Raw genomic sequence first — 9,282 nt, forward strand, 5'->3', positions numbered from 1 at the left:
TAATTACACTCCTTGGACTTTGTAGATATCAACAGAACATTCAATCCAAAAACAACAGAACACATTATTTTCAAGTGCATATAGATTTTTTTATAAGATAGATCACAAGCTTGGTGACAAAACAACTCTCAACAAATTTAAAATGATACAAATTAAATCAAAAAGTTTTTTTGTCCTAACCATGACAGTATGAAACTGGAAATCAATTAAGGGAAGTAAAATGAGAAAAACACAAATGCCTGGAGACTAAATAACTTGCTACTATAAAATGGGTTAATGAAGAAATCAATGAGAAAATTAGAAACTACATCTGTTACAGCAGGCTAGGTATGAGTAGAGAAATGAGGGCACATATCATGTAAACAGCAGGGATCCAAAGGCAGACAAAGCAAGCAGGAACCTCCAGACTGGCAGAAAATCACACATTTTTTTGCGATAAGTGTTCTGAAGGCAGGCAAAGAAAGGTGGAGAAAGTAAGGAATTTCCAGCATCAGAATTTAACCTGTTGTTCATTATGCTCTTCTTACTTCCTGAGATCTATCAGTACTGGTTGGAAATGAACCACCCACCTGGTGAAAGTTTCAATATAAACCAGGAGGTATTTTTTATCTCTGGGAGGATGACATCTGGGTAAGGTCTTTTTGCCATTCTTCTTCTGGATGAGTTCTTCATCCTGGGCACCACAGATGCCTGGGTAGGACACATGCCCTAGGATGCTAGGGACAGCAGGATTGACACATGGTAGAATAGCTAACCTTCATTGTAGCTAGAGTCAATGGGACTAGGTGGACAGGGATGCCTGGAATCAGTCCTATCTTAGGCAACTCCCATTGGACCTTCTAATAATAGTGTTCCTCATTGTTGACAGGGATGCCTGGAATCAGTCCTATCTTAGGCAACTCCCATTGGACCTTCTAATAATAGTGTTCCTGAAGGAATGATGGGAAACACCTCTTCTGTCAAGGACTTACCACTTGGGTGTCACTGAGATAAATTTTCCCTAAATTATTTCTTTGTAGCATAGAAGGGTCCCATTATAAATTTGAGGACAATGAGACCTGGCTAGAAAATGGAAGCTTAACTACGATACCATCCTATAGTTAGTTATCTTTTGCAAAAGGCAGGGAAAATGGACAGACGATCCTTAAGATTTTATGGCCCTAGGAAAGAACTTGAGCTATGCAAGTTCTAGGTTAGGGAAACTTGCTGGCTGGAACCAATTCAAGCTATACAAAACTCTTTCTAGTGGCATCCCTGGAGAAGCAGAAGCCCCAGACAGAAGACCTAAGTCCCAACACTCTTTCACCATCTTCAGCCTCTCCCTTTTATCTCAAAAGTGTTTCCCTTCAAGAAGTAGTAAGTGGGTCTCAGGGAATTAACAGAGTTCACACCCCTTTTTCTTTGCCTACCCATGGACCCCCCACTTTTTATGAGATCTGTAAATTCCTGCCACCTGCCCTGTGCCCCCTTTCTCTGTTCATACATAGCTATCTGCCTGTTGTAACAACTCAGGACAAAAGAAATAAAAACAAAACTATCCAAAAGATATGTGATGGAGCAAAATCAGTTCTAAGACTGAATTTTCAATGATACAAGTCTACCTCAAGACATAAAAAAATATCAGATAAACAAATTAACCCGCCATCTAAAGGTAAGGAAAAAAGAAGAGCAAAACCAGAGTCAGCAGAAGGAATGAAACAGTAAAGATGAGAGAGGAGATTATATAAAAAAAGAACAAAAGTAAAGAAGATTGATGATATCAAACACTTCTTTATAAATTGATAAGCCTTTACCAATCTTATAAAGAAAAAAAGGGGGGGCAGGATTTCCCTTGTGGCACAGTGGGTTAAGGATTCAACATTGTCACTGCAGTGGCATGGGTCACTGCTGTGGTGTGGATTTGATCCCTGGCCCAGAAATTTCCACATGTCATGAGTGCAGGGAAAAAAAAAAAAAAGGAGATGACACAAAATAGGAAATAAAAGATTAAAAATTACAACTAATATCACATAGATATCCCACCTAAAAATATTATAAGCAAATACTATGAAAACTTATACTCTAAAATTTTGAAAACCTAGAAGAAATGGATAAATTTATAGAAAAATGCAGTCTTCAAAGACTGAATAAAAAAGAAATACACAATCTGATTGATCACTAGTAGTGAAATTGAGTTAGTAATCAAAATACTTTCAGAAACCAAAGTCCAGGACTAGGGGGCTCCACAGAGGAATTCTACCTAACATATATAGGATTTCATCCTTTTCATGCAATTTCATCATCTTTCATTTACTATATAGTTTCCTCTCACAATGTATTAAATATTTTGTATTTCCCATGAATATTTTTGCTTATTTGTTAAATATTAGTAGATTGTACATGCATGAGTTAATTTATGGTATCTAAATTCTGTTCCATTGGTCTATTTGTCTTTTTATTCCAGTAGTATAGTGTTTTGGTTACATTACTATACCATGTTGATAAAATTTGAAATCAGGGTTTATGATGCCTCTAGCTTTATTATACTGTCTAAGGATTGCTTAGTCTACTCTTATATTTATCTTATTTTTCATGTTGCATATAAGTGTCAGGATTGTGCTTTCTATTTCAATAAAAATTCTGTTAGAATGTTGATAGGTATTTATTGAATTTAAAGATGAATATCTATATTTGGATATTTAACAGTATTCATTCTTTTGATCCAAAAAATATCCAGGATATCTTCCTATTTATTTGTGTCCTCAATTTCTTTCGACATCTTGTGTTTTCAGTATAACCCTCCTTTCTTAAGCTTATTCCAAAGTCTTATTTTTGATGCTAAGGTAAATGGCACAGTTTCTTTCTTTTTCAAATGTCCTATTATTAGTATGTCAGTAGACCAGTGATTTTGTATGTTGATTTTTATTTAAAGACCTCACTAAATTACTATAAATACTAATAGATTTTTAGTATACCCCTTGGCATTTTCTATACATAAGATCATGATATCTGCAGAGAAAAGTTTACTTTTTTTCTTTATGATTTGGATGCCTTTGTGTTTATTCCCTCATTGCTCTTTCTAGAATTTCCCATTCTATGCTAAATACCAGTTATATGAGAGGTGACCTAATCTTGTTCATAATCTAAGCAGAAAAATTTAATCTTTAACCATTGAATATGATGTTAGCATTGTTTTTCTTATGCGTAATTTATTATGTTTAAGTACATCCCTTCCACATAATTTGTTGAAAATTTTATAATGAAATTATATTACATTTTGTCTAATTATTTTTCTGCATTTATTGAGATGATCATATAAATTTTATCTTTAATTCTAGTAATGTGATATATCACATTTATTGATGAGTGTTTGTTGAAAGATTATTTCATTTGAGGTATAAATCTTAACTAATCATGCTATATGATCTTATTAATGCTCTGTTGAATTCACCTTGAAGATATTTTGTTGAGAATATTTGCATGTATATTCAGCATGGATATTGGACTACAGTTTTCTATTCTATTACTATCCTCATCTAGCTTTTGTATCAGGGTAATGCTGGCTCGAAAAATGCATTCCAACGTTTCTTTCAGTTCAAATTTTAGAATTCTTTTAGTATTATTGTTAACTCTTCTTTAAACAATTTTTAATTGAAGTATAGTCAATTTAAAAATTTTGCTGGTTTCAAATACATAGCAAACTGCTTCAGCTTTATATATATATAAATTTATATGTACAAATTATCAAATTTGTTTAAATAATAGGTATTGAATACAATTCCCTGTGCTATATAGAAGATTCTTGTTGTAAATCTATTTCATATAAAGTAGTGTATATGTCAATCCCAAATTCCTAATTTATCCCTCCCCCATTTCCTCTAGGTTAACCATAAGTTTACTTTCTATGTCTGTGAGTATATTTCTGTTTTGTAAATAAGTTCAAACTTGTACCTGTTAATTTTTTTTATTATATGCATGAGTGATATATGATTTTTGTCTTTATTTCACTTATCATGATAAACTCTAGGTACACCCATGTTGTTGCACATGGCATTATATTTTTTTGTGGCTGAGTGATATACCATTGAATGTATATATACACCACATCATCTTTATGCATTAATATTTTGTGGACATTTAGGTTCCATGTTTTGGCTATTGTAAATTGTGCTGCCATGGATATTGGAGTGCATGTACCTTTTCAAATTATACTTTTGTCTGGATATATGTCCAGGAGTGAGATTGCTGGATCATATGGTAATTCTATTTTCAGTCTTTGAAGGAACATGCATATTGTTCTTCCTGATTTATTCATGAGAGATTGAAACTTTTTATTAACTTGTCCATTTTTTCTAAATTGTTCCTTTTAATAGTGTATAGTTGTTTATATTACACTTTTCCAATCCTTTGTGTTTCTGTGGTGTTGGTGGTTTCACTTCTTTTCATTTTTGTTTTTATTGATTTGGTCACTCTTTTTCTTGATGAGTCTGGCTAAAGGTTAATCAACTTTGTCTATCCTTTTAATGAGCCAGATGGCAGTTTAACTGCTCTTTTCTACTTTTTTTCTCTGTTTAATATATTTATGTTCTGATCTTCATGACAGCTTTACTTTTACAATCTTTGGGTTTTGTTTGTGCTTTTTCTAATTGCTTTTGATGTAAAGTTAAGTTGTTTGAGATTTTTCTTGTTTCTTGAATGTTTGTATTACTATAAACTTGCTTCTTAAAACCGCTTTTACTGTATCCCATAGGTTTTTGATCACTGTGTTTTCATTTTCATTTGTCTCTATGTATTTTTTTTTACTTCCTATTTGTTTTCTTCACTGATATATTTGTTATTTAGTAGCATATCATTTAGACTCCACGTGTTTATATTTTTTTCAGGTGTTTTCTTGTGGTTGATTTCTAGTCCCTTAGTGTTGTAGGCAGAAGAGTTGCTTAATATGATTTTAACTTTTTGAAATTTACTAAGACTTGATTTGTCGTCCACATGTGATCTATCCTGGAGAATGTTCCATGTGCACTAGAGAAGAATGTGTATTCTGCTGCTTTCAGTTGGAATATTTTAAAAATATCAAGCCCATCTGGCCTAATGTGTCATTTAAGGCTTCTATCTCCTTATTGCTTTTCTGTGATCTGTGCAGAATGGGTGATCTGTCCATTGATGTAAGTGGGATATTAAAGTCCCCCACTATTATTGTGTTACTGAAGAATTCTCCTTGTATGGCTATTAGCAGTTGCCTTATGTATATCCTATCTTGGGTCCATATGCATTTACAATTACTATGTCTTCCTGGATTTATCATTTGGTCATGATATAATGTTCTCTTTGCCTCTTGTAACGGTCTTTATTTTAAATATTATTTTATCTAAGTATTGCTACTCCAGATTTCTTTTGATTTCCATTTGCATGGAATGTTCTTCTATCCCCTCAACTTTCAGTCTATATGTGTCTCTAGATTGAAATGACATAGGCAGTGTATATACAGTCTTGTTTTTTGGACTCAATCACCCAGCCTGTGTCTTTTGTTTGGAACATTTAGTCCATTTACACTTAAGGGAATTATTAATATGTATGTTCTTCTTATCATTTTGTTAATTATTTTGGGTTTGTTTTGCAGGTCTTTTTTTCTTTATTCTTGTAGTCTCTTGTGATTTGATGACTATCCTTAGTCCTATATTTGGATTTCTTTTTCTTTTCTTTATGTGTATATTTTATAGATTTTTTTGTTTGTGTTTACCTTGGGTTTTTTGTATAGCAGTCTATATAAATATGTGCTTGTTTTAAGTTGCTGATCTCTTAATAAAATTTGCTTTATATGCCCATCATTGTACTGTCCTTCCCTCACAATTACTGTTTTTGATATTATATTTTACAGCTAATAGTTTTATGTATTGCCTAACTGCTTATTGTGGATAAAGATGATTTTTGTCTACTATTATCTATAACCTCCCTAATAACTTTGTGTGTGGACAATTTCCTATATTTATTATAATTTTACTTTACCGGTGAGATTTTCTATTTTATCATTTTCTTGTTTCTAGTTGTGGCCTTTTCTGCTCCACTTAGAGATATTCCTATAGCATTTTTTGTAAATCTGGTTCGTTGGTGCTAAATTCTTTTAGCTTTGCTTGTCTAAAAAGCAAATGAAATTTTTTCTATGAAAGCTGAGTGAGGAACTTGCTGTGTAGAGTATTCTTGGTTATAAGTAATTTTCTTTCATCACATTAAGTATATCACACAGGCTCTCCAATACAAGCATATAAGTTTGGCTCAGGCTCCTGTCAAATTGTTTTTGACCTTGGTTCTGGTGCTTGTGAGATTTTGTGTGTGCCTTTTAAGAGTGAAGTATTTATTTCCTCCAATCCTGTAGCACTCTTAAAATCAAGCCCTAGTAGCCTTCAAAGCTGAATGTTCTGATGGGACTCATCCTCCCCATGCCAGACCCTCAGTCTGTGGGTTGTTGTGGGATTCAGAAGACTCACTCCTTCGGGAGAACCTCTGTAATGTAATTATTCTCCAATTTGTTGGTTGCCCACCCAGGGCATATAGAATTTGATCATATTACAAGTCCATCCCTCTTACATGTCTTGTTGTGGTTCCTTCTTCCTTAATGTCTTTAGTTCTAAAAGATCTCTTCTGGTAGGTAACAGTTTTTCTCATCAATGTTTGTTCATCATTAAGTCATGATTTTGGTATGATCCTGAGAGTGAGTTTAGGGCCCTTCTACTTCAATGTCTTGGCCACTTTCCCTGGGTCCAGTGCATTGGAAGCCACAATCTCCATTCTGTTGTTGGGCCTTGGTATAGCCAGGCTTCCAATGTACTGGTGATAATAAGAGCTCTTTTTATCCATTCTATTTGAATTCTTTGACTTTTGGTAGAAGTCAAAAGAAAAACCATCTGGTCTTGAACTGCCTTTTTTGGTAAGATTTTTGATACTGTTTTAATCTTATTACTTGTTAGATGTCTTTTTAAAAATATTCTAATTCTTATGATTTATTTGTGATAGGTTATATATTTCTAGGCATTTATCCATTTCTTGTAGATTAATCAATTTTTGACATAATTGCTTATTTAATAAATCTTCATATTTCTTTTACATCCAGTTATATATTCAATATAATTTCTGGTTTAGTTGATTCAGTATTCTTTCTTTTTATCTATTAGTCTAGGGAAATATTTGTCAATTTTGTTTATTTTTTAAAAAAACTACTCAATTTTATTGATCTGTCCTGTTCTCTGTTTTATTTATTCCTGATTTTTGTGATTTTCTTCCATTTCCAAAATTTAGGCTTTTTTTTTTTTTTTTTTTTTTGTCTTTTTAGGGCTGCACTCACAGCAGTTCCCTGGCTAGGGGTCAAATTGTAGCTGTACCAGCCAGCCTACATCATAGCCACAGAAATGCCAGATCTGAGCCACATCTACATCCTACACCACAGCTCATGGCAATTCCAGATCCTTAACTCACTGAGTGAGGCCCTGGATTGAACCCACACCATCATGGATACCAGTCAGGTTTGTTGTCACTGAGCCATGATAAGAACTCCCAACATTGTCTTTTTAATCTAGTTTCTTGAGGTATTAAGTTAGATCATTTATTAGTAACATGTTTCTTTTTTTCTCCCTGTAGTTGTCTATCTGTATAGATTTTCATCTTAGAGTGAATTTGGGAGTTCCTGTCATGGCACAGTGGTTAATGAATCCAACCAGGAACCATGAGGTTGCAGTTTGATCCCTGGCCTTGCTGAGTGGGTTAAGGATTTGGTATTGTCATGAGCTGTGGTGTAGGACCCCACATTGTTGCAGCGGTGGCATAGGCCAGCAGCCACAGCTCCGATTGGACCCCTAGCCTGGGAACTTCCATATACTGTGAGTGCAGCCCTAGAAAAAGCAAAAAAAAAAAAAAAAAAAAGAAGAAGAAGAAGTGAGTTTGAAATCTCCCAAAGCAATCAAAATAGCACAAAAATAAACAAGTTGGAACTAATGAAACATATAAACATTTACATAGCAAATGAAACCATACATTTAAAAAAAAAGCCAACCTCTGCCCTGGAAGAAATTATTTGCAAATAATGTGACTTATGAGATTACTTTCCAAAACATACAAATAATTCATCCAACTCAAAAATAAAAGAATAAACAAACCAATCCAAATGGCAGAAGATCTAAATAGACATTTCTACAAAGAAGACATACACTTGGCAAAAAGGTTCATATAAAGATGCTAATTATCAGGTAAATTCAAATTAAAACTCACAAGCCCACAATTAACCAGAACCATCTCACAAGCCCACAACTAACATCAGACTTGAGCTTTTCCACTGAGATCAGGAACAAGGTAAGAATGCTCTCTTTCACCACATCTATAAACCATAATAATAAAAGCCTTTATCCAGAACAATAAGGGAAGAAAAATGAATTAAAAGGTATCCAAATTAGGATCAAAGAAGTAAAATATTGTCTGTTTGCAGATGACATGATCTTATGTGTAGAAACCATACAGATGCCTCCAAAACACTGATAAAACTAACAAAATCTGTAAAGTTGTAGGATACAAAATCATACAAATTCAGGAGTGTTTACATATACTAATAATAAATTGCCTAAAAATAATTTGAGAAAAATTCTATTTATGATTGCATAAAAAATAAAATTTTCCAGAACAAATTTCCCAAAGTAAATGAAAAACTTCAAAACATTGAGAGAAAGTAAGCAAGACAAAAATAAATAAAAACACATTTAGACTTTAATGATTAGATGATTCATATTTTAATGTCTTCATTACTCAAATATATTTACACATTCAATGCAATCCCTAAAAATATTCCAATATCACTTTCTGTAGAAATAAAATAATAAATAAAAATAATTCTGAAATTCATATGGAACTTACAAAAAAAATCTAAAGTAGCCAAAAAATCTAAAAAAGTAGAACAAAGCATCTTTTCTCTATTTCAAAATATATTTACAAAGTTATAATAATTAAAACTTTATGGGACTACTGGCATTGTCACTGTAGTGGCTGGGGTTCATTCTCTGGCCTGGGAAATTCTTCACACCATGGGTGAGGCCGTAAAAAACAACAAAACAAAATGAAACAAATACATTGTGTTACCAGAACAAAGGCAGACACATTGACCAGTGGAATAGAAAAGAGAGCCATATATAAATCCACATATATATGGTCAACTAATATTCTACAAGGTGCCAAGAGTACACAATTAGGAAATGGTGGCTATCTCAATAAATTGTTTTGAGAGAGCATTGGATATCCACATTCAAAAGAAGAAACTGACCCCTC

Source organism: Sus scrofa, chromosome 2, assembly GCF_054392235.1.
Source record: "Sus scrofa isolate SSC_HxYL_T2T_F1_AM1 chromosome 2, Sscrofa_HxYL_maternal_Yorkshire_Landrace_v2.0, whole genome shotgun sequence".
In the NCBI taxonomy this organism is placed as follows: Eukaryota; Metazoa; Chordata; class Mammalia; order Artiodactyla; family Suidae; genus Sus; species Sus scrofa.